The sequence below is a fragment of the Myxocyprinus asiaticus genome, chromosome 7 (genome assembly GCF_019703515.2).
Source record: "Myxocyprinus asiaticus isolate MX2 ecotype Aquarium Trade chromosome 7, UBuf_Myxa_2, whole genome shotgun sequence".
Lineage (NCBI taxonomy): Eukaryota > Metazoa > Chordata > Actinopteri > Cypriniformes > Catostomidae > Myxocyprinus > Myxocyprinus asiaticus.
The window spans coordinates 4,993,267-5,014,120 of NC_059350.1; the positions used below are offsets into that span (position 1 = coordinate 4,993,267).

The following is a 20,854-nucleotide window of genomic DNA, read 5'->3' on the forward strand; positions in this document are numbered from 1 at the left end:
TGTGTTTGGGGTGTTGGGGTTATAAAGTTTTTTTCAAGTATCCCAATAGGCTAGGATAATAGTCATGACAAAATTGTTTTTAGTCAATAAATGGGGGTTGTTCCCTTTGAGAAGATGTAGGGTGCCATCATCATAGATATGCATACGTAGATGCTTTATTCGGCTGGTTTGGATACGTCAACCATAGATATCTATACATGGATACCTTAATAGCAGCTGTTTCTATGGACTGTGATATGTCAGCGTGTCCGCCATCTTGGAACGGTCAGGAGCCGTTTGACAACACATGCATGTAAATTGACAGATACGGTCTGCAAAAGTCTATTGTCTTTTCCAGCCAACTTTCAAAATAATCTGATTTTGCACAAACATTGGGCAATATTTTAAATTATATAAAAATTCCTGACTTCACTTCTAAAACAGTTTTTTTCCCCCGTAGCAAACTAGTCCTCTGCAAGTGAATATTTCATGGCAAACATACTGAAAATTAGCACCTAGTCAGTCAATTCATTACATGATGAATTGTTTCCACACAAAAGCAGTTAATGCAGTCTGAGGCTTCTTCTCCATTCACATACATTCAATCAGCTCTCCTTGTTGACCGTTCCAATATGGCGCCGCGGTTGACGTCACTGATATACATACATAGATGCCTCATTTGGCTGGTATGGATAAGAACAAAAAACTGTTTTAGAAGTGAAGTCAAGAAATTGCATCAAGTAAGATTTATTTACAGTAACTTACTATAATAAAAAAAGTTTTATATACTGTATAAATACATCTTACTATGTGTAGTAATATGACCTTACCATTGAGAGTGCTCTGATTATCTACACGTGTTTTACAAATATTCAGTTTAATTTGGAATTTTATATCATGAAATATCATATCATGTTTATGAAAAATCAGATAATGTGAAAGTTGCCTGGAAAAGACTCCAGACTGTTGCAGACCGTATCCACCATTTTCCTACGTCCCATGATGCTTAGCGAGAAATATGGGTGTTACTTCCATTGTCAAGTTAACACAGCTGTTGTTGCGGCGTACGTCTATTCATTCTTTCATTGTGGTGTCGGGATTTTGAGGAGAGCGTGTATGATTTCGTATGGACATACATCAATCAATATGTCAGTGTTACTGAATGATATTAAACTGCAAAAAAGTCATAAAGACAAAAAAGCGCAAACAAAACCGGCACACTGTTTCTTCCAGGTGCATTTGAGATTTAATCTAAGCACAATCGCAACATTTCGAGCAAAATTATTGGTTGTTTTAGTGGAGTACCTATGTTAGTTCAGCTTCAGATGTGTATACTTGTCATCTTGTCACCCTACATGTATCAGACAGACACACTGAGGAAGAGCTGTGAAGTTCTCATACTTGGGGAAGTAATCACTTTTTCAAGTTTTCCGATTGGACGGTTATTTCCTTTTAAATCCACACATAAGTTTAAACTTTTGTTCGCGTGTGATTGACAGGTGAGGGGTGGTACTTTGCTGCTGTCTGGGACACATCAGGACGCCGGTTTAAACCTCAAATTCAATGTGGTTTTTGACTACCTCTGTATGTATTTTTGTGATCCAATCACAAAACATTCTGCACCCCGTTTATAACTATATTTACCGCTGACCATTTGCAATTGGATCATCCGAAACGCGTCTTATTACCAGCTGTAAACAGGGTCTTAAAATGACTGCAGCCAGAGCAGTGATCTCAATGTGAAAAAAGTCACCCAGTTTACATGAATTTCACATATTCTTAACATCAACAATCATTTGCATACAACAGAAGAAAAAAAAACAGCTGGATTATCAGACGGCAAAACACAATTTTCCCTGAATTTCCAGGTACTCGTGTTTAACTTAAATACATTCTGCATGAACCGAATCTTATTTCGTCAACTTGTTGCCAGACACAAAACTTGCATCACAGGCAATGTCACCTCGACTTACACAAACACTGAAGAACTTTAAGAGCGCTGAAAAGTTAAAATAACTGTGATAAATTATTACTTTAAAATGTCTGTCATCAGGGCTGTAGCTAGTGGGGTGAAAGGTGGTAACGATTCTAGAGGCCCAAAGGTACAGGGGGGCCCAAAACAAATTCGAAACTGTATATCTTTAATAGTCAGGGGGCCTAGATTCCTTGCTACAGCCCTGTCTGTCATAACTTAATCATTTCCATGTTGTGAACTTTAACCTTCACGCCTCCAGTCTCGCATTTGCACTCCTCAACGATCATGAAGAGCCTCTCCCACACCCCTGTCCTGTCCCGCAGTGGAGGGGCACGACCACAGAGTATGATTTAGCAGGGCTGCAACGCCTGTTCACGAGACTCTCCACCGGAAGGGACGAACATGGAGCTGCACTGAGCAATCAGAGATTATTGTGAATGGTCACCATCTCACAGCTGTCCTCTGTTATGCGCTGTGAACAAAAAGTAGTCTTGAAAAATATTGCTCATTAAATGAGTACAAAAACTGGGGGCCTGGGTAGCTTAGCGAGTAAAGACGCTGACTACCACCCCTGGAGTCACGAGTTTGAATCCAGGGCATGCTGAGTGACTCAAAATTGGCCCGGTTGCTAGGGAGGGTAGAGTCACATGGGGTAACCTCCTCGTGGTCGCCATAATGTGGTTAGTTCTCGGTGGGGCGCGTGGTGAGTTGAGCGTGGATGCCGCGGTGGATGGCGTGAAGCCTCCACATGCGCTATGTTTCCGTGGCAACGCGTTCAACAAGCTATGTGATAAGATGTGCCGGTTGACATTCTCAGAGGCAGAGGCAACTGGGATTCGTCCTCTGCCACCTGGATTGAGGCGAATCACTACGTGACCATGAGGACTTAAAAGCGCATTGGGAATTGGGCATTCCAAACTGGGAGAAAAAAATAAATAACAAATAAATAAATATATATGATTTTTTTGGTTTTTCTTATATATATATATATATATATATATATATATATATATATATATATATATATATATATATATATATATATAAGAAAAACTAAAAAAAAAATCATACTTATAAGATTTACGCATTTCACTTTTAAAATTTGACATCTTTAACAAAATTATATTAATAAAACAAATATTTGTAATTAAGTACTTTTTTATTTTATTTTATTTTTTGAGTGTGAGTTATTATGTATGTTTTGTGTGTGTGTGTTTTTTCTTTTCTCATGAGGATGCTTTTTTTTGGCCTGTCCTGTATTTCTAACCCTTTTACTAAGCAAATATGCATATTTTAATAAATGGCAGTATGAAAGAAATAGCTTGATCTTTCTACATACATATATATATATATAAATCTTTTTTTTTTTTTTTTGCTGACATATTGTATCACATTTTTAAAAAAAAATCTTGTGTCGCCACATTACAGTTATGTCAACCCTGTTACAATCCTTTTTTTTTTTTTTTTTGGCCTTTTAAAATATATAGGCTATATATGGGTCAATGACGTGACGTTATTTTATTTTATTTTTTTCACGTCTAATAAATTATTTAAAAATACATTACAAACGCAATTTATGAATACCACTCTACTGTGTTGAACATGATTTAATTTATTGAGTTCAGTCATTTTTATATTTTTTTCTGGAACTTAATTTTTTTTATTTTAAAATATAATTAATATTTATTCTGAAGACTTGTTTATATCCGCAAGACGGTGTGTGAAGTTTGAAAAACAAATCATTATTTTGTCATATCATTAAATATCCATATTTTGGCATTCTTTTATGAAAAGGCACATTTTTTAAGGTAATTTGGTGTAACCATGAGAAAATTTATTCTTGACTTAATTCATGCTATTTGTAGAAAAAAAACATTTTTCACCTTGAAACATGTTTGAAAACTATATTGAAATGAATGAAGTTGCGTATACTCTCACGTATTCAAGGTGCAAGGAAACTCTTTTAATACATTTTTCATGATGGTTACACCACGACATTTATAAAGTCATTAATTTTTTTGTAAACGAAAATGCTATAAATGTTTTATTTTAATTGTAAAAACAATTTGTTAAAAAAAAAAATCTAAAAACACCATAAACTCAAAGATTGCATGTCTATGAACTTGACACAAGTGTTTTAAACTAGAACTGTAAAATATTTCAATTTTTTTTTCTCCTCAAACAACCTTATTTGTCAATAAATTATAACAAAACTGTCATAATTACATAATCATCCTTTCAAGACTTTATTTTATCACTATTTGTTTTGTTTTAGGCTACACTCATTTCGCATTTCAATTTCATTACAAAATTCCATCATTTTGAACCGAGTAATCTTTAATATATATATACATTATACATGTATTTATATATTTCATATACATACAATTGAAGTCAGAAGTGTACATACACATTAGCCAAATACATTTAAACTCAGTTTTTCACAATTCCTGACATTTTAATTGTACAAAACATTCCCTGTCTTAGGTCAGTTAGGATCACTACTTTATTTTAAGAATGTGAAATGTCAGAATAATAGTAGAGAGAATGATTTATTTCAGCTTTTATTTCTTTCATCACATTCCCAGTGGGTCAGAAGTTTACATACACTTTGTTAGTATTTGGTAGCATTGCCTTTAAATTGTTTAACTTGGGTCAAATGTTTTAGGTATCCTTCTACAAGCTTCTCACAATAAGTTGCTGGAATTTTGGCCCATTCCTCCAGACAGAACTGATGTAACTGAGTCAGGTTTGTAGGCCTCCTTGCTCGAACATGCTTTTTCAGTTCTGCCCACAAATGTTCTATCGGACTGCGGTCAGGGCTTTGTGATGGCCACTCCAATACCTTGACTTTGTTGTCCTTAAGCCATTTTGCCACAACTTAGGAGGTATGCTTGGGGTCATTCACCATTTGGAAGACCCATTTGCGACCGAGCTTCAACTTCCTGGCTGATGTCTTGAGATGTTGCTTCAATAGATCCACATAATTTTCCTTCCTCACGAGGCCATCTATTTTGTGAAGTGCACCAGTCGTTCCTGCAGCAAAGCACCCCCACAACATGATGCTGCCACCCCTATGCTTCACGGTTGGGATGATGTTCTTCGGTTTGGAAGCCTCACCCTTTCTCCTCCAAACATAACGATAGTCATTATGGCCAAACAGTTCAATTTATTAAATAATTTTCAATCAGACCAGAGGACATTTCTCCAAAAAGTAAGATCTTTGTCCCCATGTGCACTTGCAAACTGTAGTCTGGCTTTTTATGGTGGTTTTGGAGCAGTGGCTTCTTCCTTGCTGAGCAGCCTTTCAGGTTATGTCGATATAGGACTCGTTTTACTGTGGATATAGATACTTGTCTACCTGTTTCCTCCAGCATCTTCACAAGGTCCTTTGCTGTTGTTCTGGGATTGATTTTCACTTTTCTCATCAAACTACGCTCATTTCTAGGAGACAGAATGCGTCTCATTCCTGAGCGGTATGATGGCTGCGTGGTCCCATGGTGTTTATACTTGCGTATTATTGTTTGTACAGATGAACGTGGTATCTTCAGGCCTTTGGAAATTGCTCCCAAGGATGAACCAGACTTGTGGAGGTCCACAGTTTTTTTCTGAGGTCTTGGCTGATTACTTTTTCCATGATGTCAAGCAAAGAGGCACTGAGTTTAAAGTTAGACCTTAAAATACATCCACAGGTACACCTCCAATTCAGTACACCTCCTATCAGAAGCTAATTGTCTAAAGGCTTGACATCATTTTCTGGAATTTTCCAAGCTGCTTAAAGGCACAGTTAACTTAGTGTATGTAAACTTCTGACCCACTGGAATTGTGATATAGTCAATTAAAAGTGAAACAATCTGTCTGTAAACAATTGCTGGAAAAATTACTGATGTCATGCACAAAGTAGATGTCCTAAACGACTTGCCAAAACTACAAAACTATAGTTTGCTAATATTAAATATGTGTAGTGGTTAAGAAATGAGTTTTTATGACTTCAAGTGTATGTAAACTTCTGACTTCGACTGTATCCCAATGACAAATAGCCTAGATTTTATGGACTTTTGTTTGGTAATCTAAACAAAAGTTAAAAAATATTTTTATCAGAGTAAACAAAATTTCAATGACTAAAAAATAAAGTATAACAGCTATTGTACTTTCAGTATCCAGCAGGTGGAGCCAAAGGCTATATGTCTCACACAATTCCTCTGTATGACTCCTAACATGAAGTTATTTTTATCTTGATCTGTCCTTGCAGAGAAGGCCCCCTCTTGGCTTGAGTAGATATTCTCTGTTGTGCCAGGAAGGACTGAGGATGCCTTGATTCTCCACTGGCTTCATTCTCTGATATCTGATTCAGCGCTGCAGTCTAAAACAGAGTCAAATGGTCAACATATTATACAGATGTAAACACACTAATGTCAGCAACACCATCGATATGCCGCTTGCATAGAAGTTCTACTGAATTGAATCTTGTTTGAATTTCTTGCTCTACCTGCTGTATACATACTCTGAATTTACTCCAGTGTTGATAAACTCAGTTTGGATGCCATACTGCTTTGTTTATTGCAATTAGAGAGAATGCTTCAAGGTGGATACAGTGACCTAAAGCAGAAAAAACACTGTTACACCAATGGCATACAGAACTGCTGTACACACTTGTTCAGACTGTATGGATGTTAAAGGGACATAACTCTACAATGGCCACAAGATTAGTCACACAGATTATGCTGACAAAAAGCAATATATCCATGTTATTAATTAAGCAATATCACGCAATGGGTTACAAATGTATGTCAGTCAGTGCAAGAGTCAACACTCACCACACTGTTTTCCTGTGTTGCCTGTTCTGAACACATTGTCTGCCGAGTAAAAACCTTTTTATTGTGTAATGGGTTGAGTGTCTGTGACCCAGCAGGGCAACTGCTGTTGGTATTGTGCTGGAGAGTGCAAATGCATAAGAGGATTTAGAGAACAGAAGAACAGAGATGCTGACCTGAGCACACCTGAAAACACGCATGCAATATGCCTTCCTAGTGTGATTCTACTTAGCCTTTGAAAATCCAGATCGGCCATAAAAATCAACTTGTTTTTTCACAATAAATTCAAATAGATACAACGTTATTCTCTAGCTCAATGAGAGACCACTAAGACCCACTTTTCTCTTCAGTTTTGACGTCAAGGCAGGTTTTGATAATCTGAGAACACACAAAATGGCATATTATCTTTGCAAAAGTAAGCTTGAGAACAATGATTGTTTGCCGTCTCAAAAACTGGGCCTGTTGGAATAAATGTTCCTTTCAGACAGAAGTAAAAACGTGCTTTTGAGGTAAACTAGATCTTTATTAGCTGCGGTGAGCATTAGTACAACATGAGAAAGCTATATGTGTGTTTGTGGTTGGTTTGGCAATTCAAAGAATCTCACCGGTGCAATGACAGCGAAAACCTAGTGTTCTTAGGAATGTGTTTTTCTTGCCAGTATGTGTGTATGTGTGCATGTAATAAATGTATGCGCTTTCCTTTGTTCCTCTGAAGGCTGCAGCGCATTTATTTATTGGCTGACCACAAACCACAAAGTGCACATTATGTTCGAGTATTGGTGTAAGTGTGAGTGTGTATGCATGAGTATCTCACGAGGGGGAAACGAGGCGAGGTTTATAGATGCATTTCTTGGAACTCATTGAATCTGGGACTTGTGAAGAGAAAAAGTGAGACAGCTCTTCTTCATTCAGTCATTGAGCAATCAGACCAACGCAGATAATCTTCCAGCCTGTATCCAGTAAGCCTAGCTAGCCAGGCCTATTTGTCAACAAACACACTCCCACAGCTTTCTCTGTCATAAGAAAAACAAGATTTTCGCATTATCTGTGTATAATTTATAATTTCAAAAATGCCATAACAAGTTACCATAAACACATGCTACTGAATGAGTCAAAGTGAGTGTTTTCAAATGAGTAAAAGCATTTAGAGATGACTATGAGTACACAGAGAGCTTCGCAACCAACATATGTGGTCTGAAAATATTCTTAATGTGAATGAAATTAAATATCACAGCAGTATTAAGAAATATACGCTAGTATGTTTGATGATATAGCTTTTTAATCTGAGGCCAATATAGGAGTGAGCAGTGACGGAGAGTCACCACTAGGTTGCGCTGCTGAGCTGAGATGTGTTTCACACAATCTTTCCCGCTAAAAGCGTCCACAGTTTTCACGATGGAAAATTGGAAGCCTTCCTTTTAGATATTGAATATCAAAACATAAAGACAATTTTTGAGACAGGAGACAAGAAAAACAAGCAATTATTAAGCATTATGCATGCTCTTATTCATCTCATAGAGTTAATCCCTCACCACACATTTCCTCACAACTCAAGGAGTGATCTGTGAGAGGGATTAATCATATGGTGTTTAAAGGAATATTCCGTGTTTAATGTAAGTTAAGTTCAATTGATGGCATTTGTGGCATAATGTTGATTACCACAAAAATAAATTTGAGTCGTCCCTCCTTTTCTTTAAAAAAAGCACAAATCTGGGCAACAGTGAGGCACTTACAATGGAAGTGAATGGAGCCAATCTGTAAACATTAAAATACTGTTTCAAATGTATAGCCACAACATATAAACAATATGCGTGATAATATGATTTTAGTGTGACAAAATCACTAACTAACCTTTTCTGTGTAAAGTTGTATTGAATTTTACAACTTCAACGCCATGACCATGTAAAAAAAAAAAAAAAAAAAAAAAAACATTGGCCCCATTGACTTTCATTGTTAGTGCCTCACTGTAACGTCGATTTATTTATTTTTATTTTTAAAGAAAAGGAGGTACCAGTCAAAATAATTTTTGTGGTAATAAACATTATGCCACAGATTTTGTCGATTGAGCTTAACTTGTATTCAACCTGGAATAATCCTTTAAAGTTCAATGTTCTTCATCACTTTCATTCAACTTTAATTAACCCTCTCGGACCCCAACCAGAACATGTGGGTTAACAATATAGGGGTCTTTTGAAACATCTATCAAAACAGTGCGAGTAGAGCTAATGTATGTTTTCTTGTATTTTCTTCTTGTAAAAAAAAAAAAATAGATCGACAAAGACGGCTACTGTGCCCTAATGGGTTATGTGAGCGATGTGAGAATTACACATAAGCTAGTGTGAAGTTTTGCTATTTTAGCAAACATTTGTTATATTAGTGAGAACGAACTCAGAAAGGTTTTTAAATTTTTTTTTTTTTTTTTTTTTTTTTGTGTGTGGTGTTGCTAGCCATTGTGTAGTCATATAGCTTAAAAACAGCAGCCCAGATAAACACACACATTCTACATAATTGCTTCTACACTTTGTGATTTAAGAATGGTTTGTATGGGGGTATCTAATGAGTGTGAGCTAAATCTGACATAACCTTCCTTTTGGGGACATCCTCATATATATATATATATATATATATATAAAAAAAATTCATAAATACAATATTGTGTTTGTTTTCATTCTAAAAATGCAGAAAGTTTCCTTTTAGGGGTAGGGTTATGGTTTGGCTTAGGGTTAGTCTATTGTAATTATAATTAGGTTTATATAAAACAATAGAAGTCTAAAGTAGGTCCTTATTTAGGCCGCATATGTGTGTGGATTTGGGTGTGTCTGAGTGTTTGGACATGAGTATTACACTTTCTCTCCACTCTCGTGTTTAACTGCTGTCCAACCCTGCCAGACTAGACAGTCTGCAAGGTGTCTAGTCGAAACTGCACCTGTTTGTCTGTAAACAACCTTTAACAACGCTGTCAATCAGTCAGCAATTCAAAAACTCACAGCTTCAATTTCAGCCAAATATTTGCTAAGCCACACATTTCCTGCACACATATCCTTCAACTTGCTTTTCCTTACGGTCTCTCTCTTTCTTATCAGTAAGCTCTTGAGTACAGTCTAATTTTTACAGTCTGTTTGCTGGACTACTCTTATGCTGTAGACTAGAGTAAAGAGACTGGAACAGTCAATGTGATGGAATCAGACACAAGCCATTAACATGCAACATTGGGGAATTCTGTTGTGGGATGCAGTCTGGTCATCTACAGAGTTGTGCAGCTCACCCCTGCTAAAAAGACCAGCTTAAAAGAAAATTCCAGGTTCAGCTCAATCGACAGCATTTGTGGCATAATATTGATTACCACAAAAATTAATTCCTCCTTTTCATTAAAAAAAGCAAAAACATCTCGGTTACTGTCGTAACCTCCGTTCTCTGATGGAGAGAACGAGAAGTTGTGTCGATGTAGTGACACTACGGGTCGCCCTTGGGAGTCCCAAACACCTCAGATTTTTGAGAAAAGGTCAGTGAGAATTGGCGAGTGGAATTTGCATGCCACTCCCCCGGACATATAGGTATAAAAGGAGCAGGCTCGCAACCACTCATTCAGGTTTGTGCTGAGGAGCCGAGACAGGGTCCCGGCCATTTCAGCGGGTAGTACAGCGTTGTGGAAGGGGGGACACCCTTCTGTCACTCACTCGACGTTGTGTCGATGTAGTGACACTAGGGGTCCCTATACGAAATGCCACAACTAGCTGAACTGTGTTATGTGGACTGCCAGTGCAGGTGCAAACAAGCTGATGCATGCATAGAAGCTCCCCCAACGCCCCAAAAAACGTTGTATAGTTCCCCACATTCCTGGGGGGGAGATGTATCTAGTATGGGAGCAGCGCCAGCCGCGGCCTTTTCTCTCTATGTTGTCTCTCCACAGAGTGTTCGGTTATTCGGCTGGGGCCATTTTAATGCTCAATATATGCACCGGGGAAGGTGTTCTTTTCCTATCCTATTCTTTCAGGGGGAAAAGACCCCACAGAGACCACATCCTGCCCGGAGGGGAGGTAACATGTGGCAAGCACGTCATGTGGGCTCAGAGCCGCACATGGAAGAGGCTCAGCGGTAGGTCCTGCCTGAAAGGGGAGGAGCTCTACAAACACACAGCACCCCAGCTTTGCTTGGAGGCGTCTGTCGTAATGACAACGTGCCTGGACACTTGCTGTAGGAGAACTCCTGCCTGTAGAAATGCAAGGTCTGTCCAAGGGCTGAACAAGTAGAGGCAGATCAGCGTAATGGCCACGCGATGTGTGCCGCGGCGCCACGCCCATCTTGGGACTCAAGTCTGAAGCCAGTGCTGAAGCGGTCTCATATGCATCAACCCTAGTGGCATGACTGCCACCGAGGATGCCATATGCCCCAGGAGCCTCTGAAAGTGTTTCAGTGGAACCGCTGTTCTCTGCTTGAATGACTTCAGGCAGTTCAGCACCGACCGCACGTGCTCGCTTGTGAGGTGCACTATCATCGAGACTGAGTCTAACTCCATGCCGAGAAAAGAGATGCTCTGAACTGGGGAGAGATTGCTCTTTTCCCAGTTGACCTGAAGCCCTAACTGGCTGAGGTGCCTGAGAACGAGGTCCCTGTGTGCGCACAGTAACTCTCGAGAGTGAGCTAGAATCAGCCAGTCGTTGAGGTAGTTGAGTATGCGGACGCCATCTTCCCTTAACGGGGCAAGAGCTGCCTCTATGACTTTCGTGAAGATGCGAGGGGACAGGGACAGGCCGAAGGGGAGGACCTTGTACTGATATGTCCGGCCGTCAAAAGCAAACCATAGGAAGGGTCTGTGTCGAGGTAGAACCAAGACATGAAAGTACGCGTCCTTCAGGTCTACTGCCGTGAACCAATCTTGATGCCAGACACACGGCAAAATGTGCTTAGGCATCAGCATCTTGAACGGGAGTCTGTGCAAGGCCCGGTTCAGAACTTGCAGGTCCAAGATTGGCCACAACCCACCGCCTTTCTTCAGTACGATGAAGTAAGTGCTGTAAAACCCTTTCTTCTTCTTGGCTGGAGGGACAGGCTCTATTGCGCCCTTGCGCATAAGGGTCGCGATCTCCGCACGCAAGGTGGGGCTTTCTCGCCCTTCACCGAAGTTAAGCGAACGCCGCTGAACCAGGGTGGGTGCCTGGCGAATTGAATCGCGTAGCCGAGTCAGATGGTCCTGGCCAACCACCACGACGGGTTGGAAAGCGCTAGCCACGCGTCCAAGCACCGGGCGAGGGACACTAAGGGGACGATCGCGTTTAACGTACCTGTGGGTGGGGCCTCGTGGCGGGAGGGATCGGAGAGAGAGTGACCGCATCCAGGAATCACACAAAGACAGAAAGGCATCTTGAAAAAGACGCATCTTTAAAAAGACGTTCACGTCAATGTGTTTGCTCTAATAGAGAAAATATACTCATTGCAGGAATATAAAGTCTCTTAGCACTGTCGAAGCACTCAGGGGCGTAATCTGCACAGATCTGTGCAGAAGGAGAGAAAAGCCGCTGGAATGCGCCGTATATCCAACAGCAAACGCTTCTTGGGAGGTGAATGGACCGGTAGTGGAAGACAGCTTGCTGACACACAACCGCTTGGATAAATGAGTGGTTGCGAGCCAGCTCCTTTTATACCCATATGTCCGGGGGAGTGGCATGCAAATTCCACTCGCGAATTCTCATTGGCCTTTTCTCAAAGATCTGAGGTGTTTGGGGCTCCCAAGGGCGACCCCTAGTGTCACTACATCGACACAACGTCGAGTGAGTGACATAAGGGGAACCTGGGTTACAGTGAGGCATTTGCAGTGGAAGTGATTTTTGAACGTTAAAATGCTCACTGTTTCAAAAGTATGGCCACAAGACATAAAATATATGCATGTAAACATGATTTTATTGTTATAAAATCACTTACAAACCTTTTCTAATACTGTTACCCAGTAATTATCATACTTGCAGTTTCCATGACCTCATATTAATCGAGACACTGGTTTATTTGTACTTCTAGAAAAAAGTTGAAAGGCGATCAAATGGTGACTTGTCACAGCACCTAAAATACACATATTAACTTATGCATGCATGTACATTTTAATCTAACATCTTCATGTTGGGCAAAGAAAGCTATTGGACACATTATTACCAAGCTATACAATATAGTGCTTCTTTTTTAGTGCTTTCTATTTAAAGAAATCTGCTCATAATGTTTGCAGTGGATCAATGATATTTTAAAGTTATGATAATTTTCACACTGGGGGGCCCATTATCATGATTTCATCTAGGGCCCCACAAACCCACGGGTCAGCCCTGGCCCAAAGTAAGCCTATCACCATTGTTTTGTCTTAATTCTGCACATTACACTTTTATACACTCATCTTTACAACAGTATCAGTGTCATCATAAATTACAATAACAGAGTGTAATAGGCACATATTATGGCCGCATATAGCATGTTATTAGTGCCATGCATTCAGAATGTAAACATTATCTATCTAATCATCAAGTGGTTAAAACAGATTACAAACAGATAGAATGAGGCATAAAGTCATTGATAACACATTATAATGTACATTAGTACAGGTTTCACCGAGCGTCCTCATATTTAAATGTTGAACTGAACTTAAATAAGCCAAAAAGTGAACTGGGTGAAAAAGCACCCAGATTTTGCATTCACGGTGAGCACATTTACATGCAATAATACATTGATAACTAACAAAAATTACCTTATATAGGGGCCTGGGTAGCTCAGCGAGTTCGAATCCAGGGCGTGCTGAGTGACTCCAGCCAGGTCTCCTAAGCAACTAAATTGGCCCGGTTGCTAGGGAGGGTAGAGTCACATGGGGTAACCTCCTCGTGGTCGCTATAATGTGGTTCTCGTTCTCGGTGGGTCACGTGGTCAGTTGTGCATGGATGCCGCGGAGAATAGCGTGAAGCCTCCACACGCGCTAGGTCTCTGCAGAAACGCGCTCAACAGCCTTTGGAAGTATTAATGTAATAATGTAACATTGATATTTTTATTGTCTAATTAGCTTTAGATAGAGATCATAATATATGTAATTGTCTTTATTCTGTATTCTGATGTAATCATAGTAGTTCATAGTGCAATTTCTAGGTGCCTGGTGTTTTGAAGAACTGGCATGGGTGGCATGGACGTATGTGTGCATTTTTTAGGAACAAATAGCATCTATATTTAAGTGTTCCTGATAGATTCCGCTTTTCTGTCTCTGTTACAGTTCCACAGATGTGCTTCCTTCCTGAATATAAAAGTGGTACTTCTCTCTATTTCTTTTAGAGCCAATATGTGGCGAAGCAGAATTGTGTAAAATTACCTGTAATGGTCACTGTGGTTTTGAGGTGGAGAACTGACAAAAGAGTGTCCCTTACTCCCTCAGGATGCCTGGACCTTGACCCCTCCACCATAATCCTGTTTCCCAGACAACAACGTTGCAAAACTAAGATTTCTGGAATCTCAAGCTGTTTGGATGGTACATTTTGAAACTGATGATAAAGCAACAACAACCCCATATAATGCAAAAACAGTTCCAAAACTGATGTTTGTAGCATCTTTCAAGGATTTATTTTAGAGCAAGATTAGAGACGTTTGGTGTTACAAAACCTCTCAAGTGTAAACAGTAACCCACACTATGGCCAGTGTACAAGTAGCTAGCATGCTAATCTGCTACTTGACTAGCCTGCTTGTTAATATTCTGATCTTAAAGGACATAATTAGTTACCTACCCTGCTAACAATACCAATTTAGACCAGCAAGAACCAGTATGATCTTTCTGGTGCAGCTGACTGACCAAGGAAGTCTTTCTGGTTAAGCTAGTTACCCTGATAGCACATGTTCATCACCTAGATGTCTATTTGATGTGTGTTTACATCATTTTGTACGTTGTTTGCTCATCTGCAATACGAGATGTGGCAATGAGTATCTTCCGGATGTTAATAAGACATTCATCAGATGTCTTTGAGACGTTTATCATTTAGAATGTTTGTAAATCTGATCTTTTTAATGATAAACAGATGTTAATTAGATTGTGATGCTTTCCAGAAGAAATATCTAAAACAGACATCTTGGAGAAGTATGTGTGAAAAAGTACATATACGGCACAGCCTGATCTCATAAAAATATGGTAAATGTGGCGACTTTTTGCTAAATTAAAAAAAGTGGTTCCTTACATGTACTGCAGCAGTTCCAAGGTGAAATGTCCCTTAGTGGCGCCAAAAGCGAGTTAAATGTTCTCCCATACAGATGAGGTTTTTAAGGTTAAACGCTTTATCGAGTTTTAAGTCAACAACTTACCTTCCTACCCTTAACCTAAAACCCTTAAACCTAAACCTAACCGATAGTGTCATAAAAGCAAATGTGAGATGAAAAACGTAATTTTGTGGTGCTTCTATGACACTCGTGGCTCACGTGCAGACATCTGGACTCGAACCTTGCAGACCTTTGCATCGCAATGGCATGACATTGTTAATGGTGTTATAAAACTGCCACTTACAGTCAACACTCAAAACCCAAACAAAGAGGGAGTACACATACACACACACACACACACACACACACACACACACACACACACACACACACACAAATGTGCACAGTTACACAAACATATATTACGTACATGAATTGTCTGAAACTGTACCAGCATGCCCACATATTACCGTATATGACACATGACCGTAAGATTAGATCACTGTGTGTGTGCGTGTGCGTGTGTGTGTGAGAGAGAGAGAGAGAGAGAGAGAGAGAGAGAGAGAAAAAAACAGACAGAAAAAACAACCCTTTCCTAGACATGAGGTCATTAGGGCTCTGAAACAAGATTGGCAAGGGAAATACATTGGAAAAGAACCCCTCTCCTGCCCTCCTTTGTTTGATTTATGAGTGTGTTTGTGTGTGTTTGCTGCCAGTTCTTGGTATCTCCACCTGTAGAACACTTTCACTCTCCAGGCAGCTTCAGCACATGCCGGCTTCACCATAAGCCTCTTCCCACTCGCCATTCCAGTGTGGAAATCTTTACAAGAGTGTGTAAAATATAATTCCGGTTTCACAAGTACATATGTTCATTAAATCTTTAATAATGATAAAGGTAAACAGGTTTGCTTAGTGGTTCGCGAGTGATTTCTACTGGTGTGAAAGGGGGGATTGGAGGGCTTTGGCCCCCCAATAAAGCTGGTTTCGGAATGTAAAATTCCCATTCGTTATTTCTATAGATGAATGTATTTTTAATCAAAACATATAAAGATAGACCTACTATAAGCTTCAAGGTTGTTAATCAATGGTATATGCTTCTGTTGAAGCCATCAGTCTTCGTTATTTCAACCCATGATCATAAAGAGAAACAATCCACCAATCAGAGAATCACAGTGAACAAAGCACACCAAAAGAGCTGTGTGGCGAACGGCCACTCAGATTACACACTGTGAATGATGAAATCGAGTTGGTGTCCCTACCCTCTTAAACTACTTGTATGTTTGTATATCTAAATATTTTGTAATAAAATATTATTTCTATACTTATAATGAACTAATTTAAATCATTATGTTATATTTTTACATCGTTTTTAATTCCATAATGTCACTCGCAATGCTTCATGGGATTGTAGTTAATTCCCTCATTAAAGATGTTAAAGGGGTTATGACATGAGGGAATAATCTTTTCACATAAAAGAGGTCATTGTAATATAAAAACATATTGTAAGTTAACTGTAAAAAGAGCATTCATTGAAACCAGAGCATGTGAGCGGAGCGGAGCGGTGATAATTCCACCTGACCGGAGAGCACCTTTTTGAAGATTCCACTCCGCTCTCTCAGGCCGCTCAGTGCCGCTCACTCAACCCAGAATGCGCTTCATGATATGCTGGTTTGGGAATCTGCTAAATAAGCAATAGGCCTGAGGTTATGGAGCTCTAACATTGTTTTAGTGAAGTTGCAAACCTTATAACCTAAGTATTAATCAAAGCTAAGAATGAAGAAATCGAAAGGGTGTGTGAAGAGACCATGAGAATGAACAAATATTCCTTTTGGAGTCACATTGAGTACGTGTCACATTGCCAGAGAGCATGAGGATGTGCTACGCGATGTAGTGCAGCCAAAAGTAGGATAAATTAATAGATAAGTAATGTATCTTGTTGTTTTGCCAACATGTCAGTGCAGCTGCCAGCTAGATGCAAGTCAGTTCTGCGGGGTTGCGAACGTTAGAGCACTCTCAATTGAATATGTAAGCTTAATAATACTGTATATTGGCAAAGCATTTTGCCTTGAATGCGGGTGAACACACACACAAAACCAATAAACATGTATGATCTTGCAGATCAGTGTGTCCTAATTTGCAGGCGGAGCATTCTGCTTTCATGCCTCTATTGTACAACTGAGCATTTGATCAGTAAAGATTTCCGCTCTCGCATAGAGAAATTCATAGTGGAATTATCTCACTTAATCGACCAGCTTTCGATTTCTGCTTTGGGATAAAGTGGCTCATAACTGCTGGTCAGTTTCCCAAAGCCAAATCCACACCTTAACGAGAAGTGAAACGTAAATAAAAATTATTCTAGATTAGTGGTTGCAGATAGCATCTTCCGACATCGCTTGCTGCATTCATGCGCAGAGGAAAAAAAGCTATTAATGATTGTACATTAGAAGTAGAAAAAAAAACACTTTTCTTAAACGATGGCAGTGTAATTTGTGAATTAAATTTTTTTTAATTTGTTTTAGGATCATTAAACATGATTTCATCTAATATATATATATATATATATTGGACAAAATCTCACTTTATGCAGGACGAATATTTTTTATTTGTTAAATCCATGGTTAATTCCTACTGTACACAGTCCTTTAGACTGCATATGATTTGTACATGTAAAATTGTAGGGAATATTAATAAAGCAACACCACTGAAAAAGAGAAAAACATTCACTGCTGTTTTCTGGATAACTTAATAAACCCTTTAAAACTGAAAACAAAATTAAGATGAGAATTTGCTCATTTTAATTTACAGACCCAAAGTCTGATAGCATTAAATCAGAAACCTATTAATGTATCAAATCTACAGTATAATCATTCTGTGGAGACAACTGAAAAACAATTCTGAATTTCACTTTTACCTGCAATATTTTTCCTGGTACCAGTCCATGTTTTCATTATTGTCATAAAGGATTTGAACAAACTTTAAAGTTGAAAAGATTGTGTTTTTCTGGGTCGGTTGTATCACTTGGATCCAGTTTAAATTGAAAAGTGCAAATTTTCGCGTATGCGAGTTTCCGTGCCAACGCACATATGTTTTTTCACATGTAGAGGCATGTTTGATGACTTGTTTAAAGTAAATAAAGGTAATTTAGAATTGATTTTTTTAAGGCATTATTTGAAGATGTTCAATGACATACTGTATGTGCTAACAGAGAAATATTTGACGATTACAAATGATAAGGAAGGTCTGGTAGACCTGATTATCTAACAGCAGTTGTAAACCAGTCCAAAATAAACAGCGAGATTTTATATACAAAAACACAACAATACAATCACATAATTTCAGATGTGTACGTAACTAATCATTTGATAATTTAATAAATGTCGGCCTATAGTCTATATTTCACCCAGAGGGGCACCTCAGTCCATGTGGGCACAGGGGCAGTTGCTCGGGCCACTGTAGCTACTGCTCCGCTCACACGCTCTGGTTGAAACCAGTCTCCCTAAATGACTCTTTCTCCATATTCCTCCATATTGTGATGTCACACTGTGGTAGACATTTGCATCTGGCCGCCTCCTCAACAGCACATCAATGCTTACTTTAACTTGAATTACTTTTGTAGCCTCGCCCAGCAGCAGTGAGCAGTGAGATGCCAAGAGGCGAGAGCAGGTCAGTCAAGAGCGGAGAGCCAACCATAACAGTGGGCGTTTACTGTCAAGTCTTAAAGGGGAAGTAGCACCAAAACAGCGTTTTCTGACAGAGGGTCAGAATGAGGGTGGAAATGATCATGTTTATATGACTGTTTTTTTGTGCAAAAAACATAACTAATATTATAAGTGAACCTAAAGGAACATATTAAAAAATTGTTGAAGAACAACTTTAAAAGCATTGTGATTGACAGGATTAAATGTGCATGAACATGCTCCTCCAACGTGTCTGTTTGGACTTCCATTTATAGTATCAAGGCTGGATGAATAGTCTTATTGAGTTATTTTCTTAGCTGAGAGTTTTGAGGGATGAAGACAGGTCACATCATGATGAATCACTCTGGATTTTGTCGTATCATTTCCTCTGAAAAAAAAAAAATTGTTAATGGTTTTGAAACTTTAGCCAGCTATAACTTGCATTTTACATGCAATGCTTACAAATGGAAAACAAAGACAAACTGTAGAGTCTAGACCAATTAGCCATTATTAACTGTATCTTTGATTTTTGAGTTATTATAATGTATTTTATGCATTTTTATTTATTTTATGATATGTTTTTAATCTAGCAAATATATGTACATTGTGCTACAACAAAAGCCTTTCAACGTACAATAGAAATTAGGTTGCATGCTTTTTTGGTAAACCCATCTGGAACGTAAAGTGACGACAGCCACTGACTCTAAGACCCTGAAAACAGCACGAAAAATTTTCCAACTAGTGCAGGACGCAAATGTTTGTGCAAATCAATATCCAAGTGATATCTCCATAGCCCCCCATGTTTCCGAGTCATCCTGCTTCAAGTCTTCTGCAGGGGGACAGGGGCCACCATGAGCCCCAGAGGCCTCTCACTGCAGCTGAGTATCCGCAGGGTCAGTGTCCCCCTGTCCCATGTGTCCATAGAGGTATGGTGATGTGAACTGACAGCAATGGCTGCCAGCTGCGCCCAAGTATCCTCCTCAAACACATGCTTTGTACATGCCCACGGCGTACCTGAAGCAATACTGCATGACCTCGTCTCACAGGCCCGAGGAAAATGTGCCACTCCACCTTGGCATCCAAAAGGGCAGTGCTTAATCACCCACCATGCAACTGTAGAATTAGCAGTTTTAGAGAGTTTAAAGCTCTTAATAGTCTATGAGACATATAATATAACTAATGAGTCTAATAATTGTATTTGGACTAAAGAAGATCTTAGAAGGCAGCATATACATTGTAAAAAAATGTATTGCCTTTTAATTATTATAACTTAAAATGAAGTGTTAGAATAACTGCCCTGGACTGACCTTGTTGAGATAACTCAGTTATTATAATGAAGTTTTTGTTTTGGTTTTTGTATCTTGTGATCAGTTATTGAACTGAGAAAAAATATTCAAGAAAAATATAAGTCAAGAGAACTTACGCACATCAACTTCAAGTATTCAATTTCCCAGCATGCACTACAGCATGAATAAATTATGCAAATTGCAGTGTTACAGTCTAACTTTTTTTTTTTTTTTTTACTGTTTGCTGCATTTATTTATGCTTTTGCGTGTTGTGTTTGTCACTTTAAGTTACTTGTCATGTTGCAAAAATTCAAAGCTCATCTTATTATTCAGTGATGTGTTTGATGATTGTCACCATCATTGTGATTTGCATGTAAAGTGTTGAGGAAGGAGACACACATGGGTTCTCTCATCATTTACTCACCCTCATGCCATCCCAGATGTGTGTGACTTTCTTTCTTCTGCAGAACACAAATGAAGATTTTTAGAAGAATATTTCAGCTCTGTAGGTCCATACAATGCAAGTGAATGGTGACCAGAACTTTGAAAGTCCAAAAAGCACATAAATGCAGCATAAAAGTAATCCATACGACTCCAGTGGTTAAATCAATATGTTCAGAAGTGATATGATAGGTGTGGGTGAGAAACAGATCAATATTTACGTTTTTTTTTTTACTATGAAATATCCACTTTCACATTCTTCTTCTTTTGTTTTGGGCGATTTGCATTCTTTCTGTATATCGCCACCTACTGGGCAGGGAGGAGAATTTATAGTAAAAATTGACTTAAATATTGATTTGTTTCTCACCCACACCTATTCAGAAGTCATGGATTTAACCACTGGAGTCGTATGGATTACTTTTATAATAATAATAATAATAATAATAATAATAATAATAATAATATGTTTAATTTGTATAG

General features: G+C 38.8%; 1 long non-coding RNA gene across 2 annotated transcripts in view; it reads right to left on the minus strand.

Annotated features, from left to right (window-relative positions):
• Positions 1-17,560: 17,560 nt before the first annotated feature.
• LOC127443808 (uncharacterized) overlaps positions 17,561-20,854 on the minus strand; it is a 45,013-nt gene continuing 41,719 nt past the window's right edge. For both annotated transcript variants that reach the window (XR_007897706.1, XR_007897707.1), the window contains one exon: positions 17,561-19,035. This is a non-coding gene — a long non-coding RNA (uncharacterized LOC127443808). The remainder of the gene's footprint in view (positions 19,036-20,854) is intronic.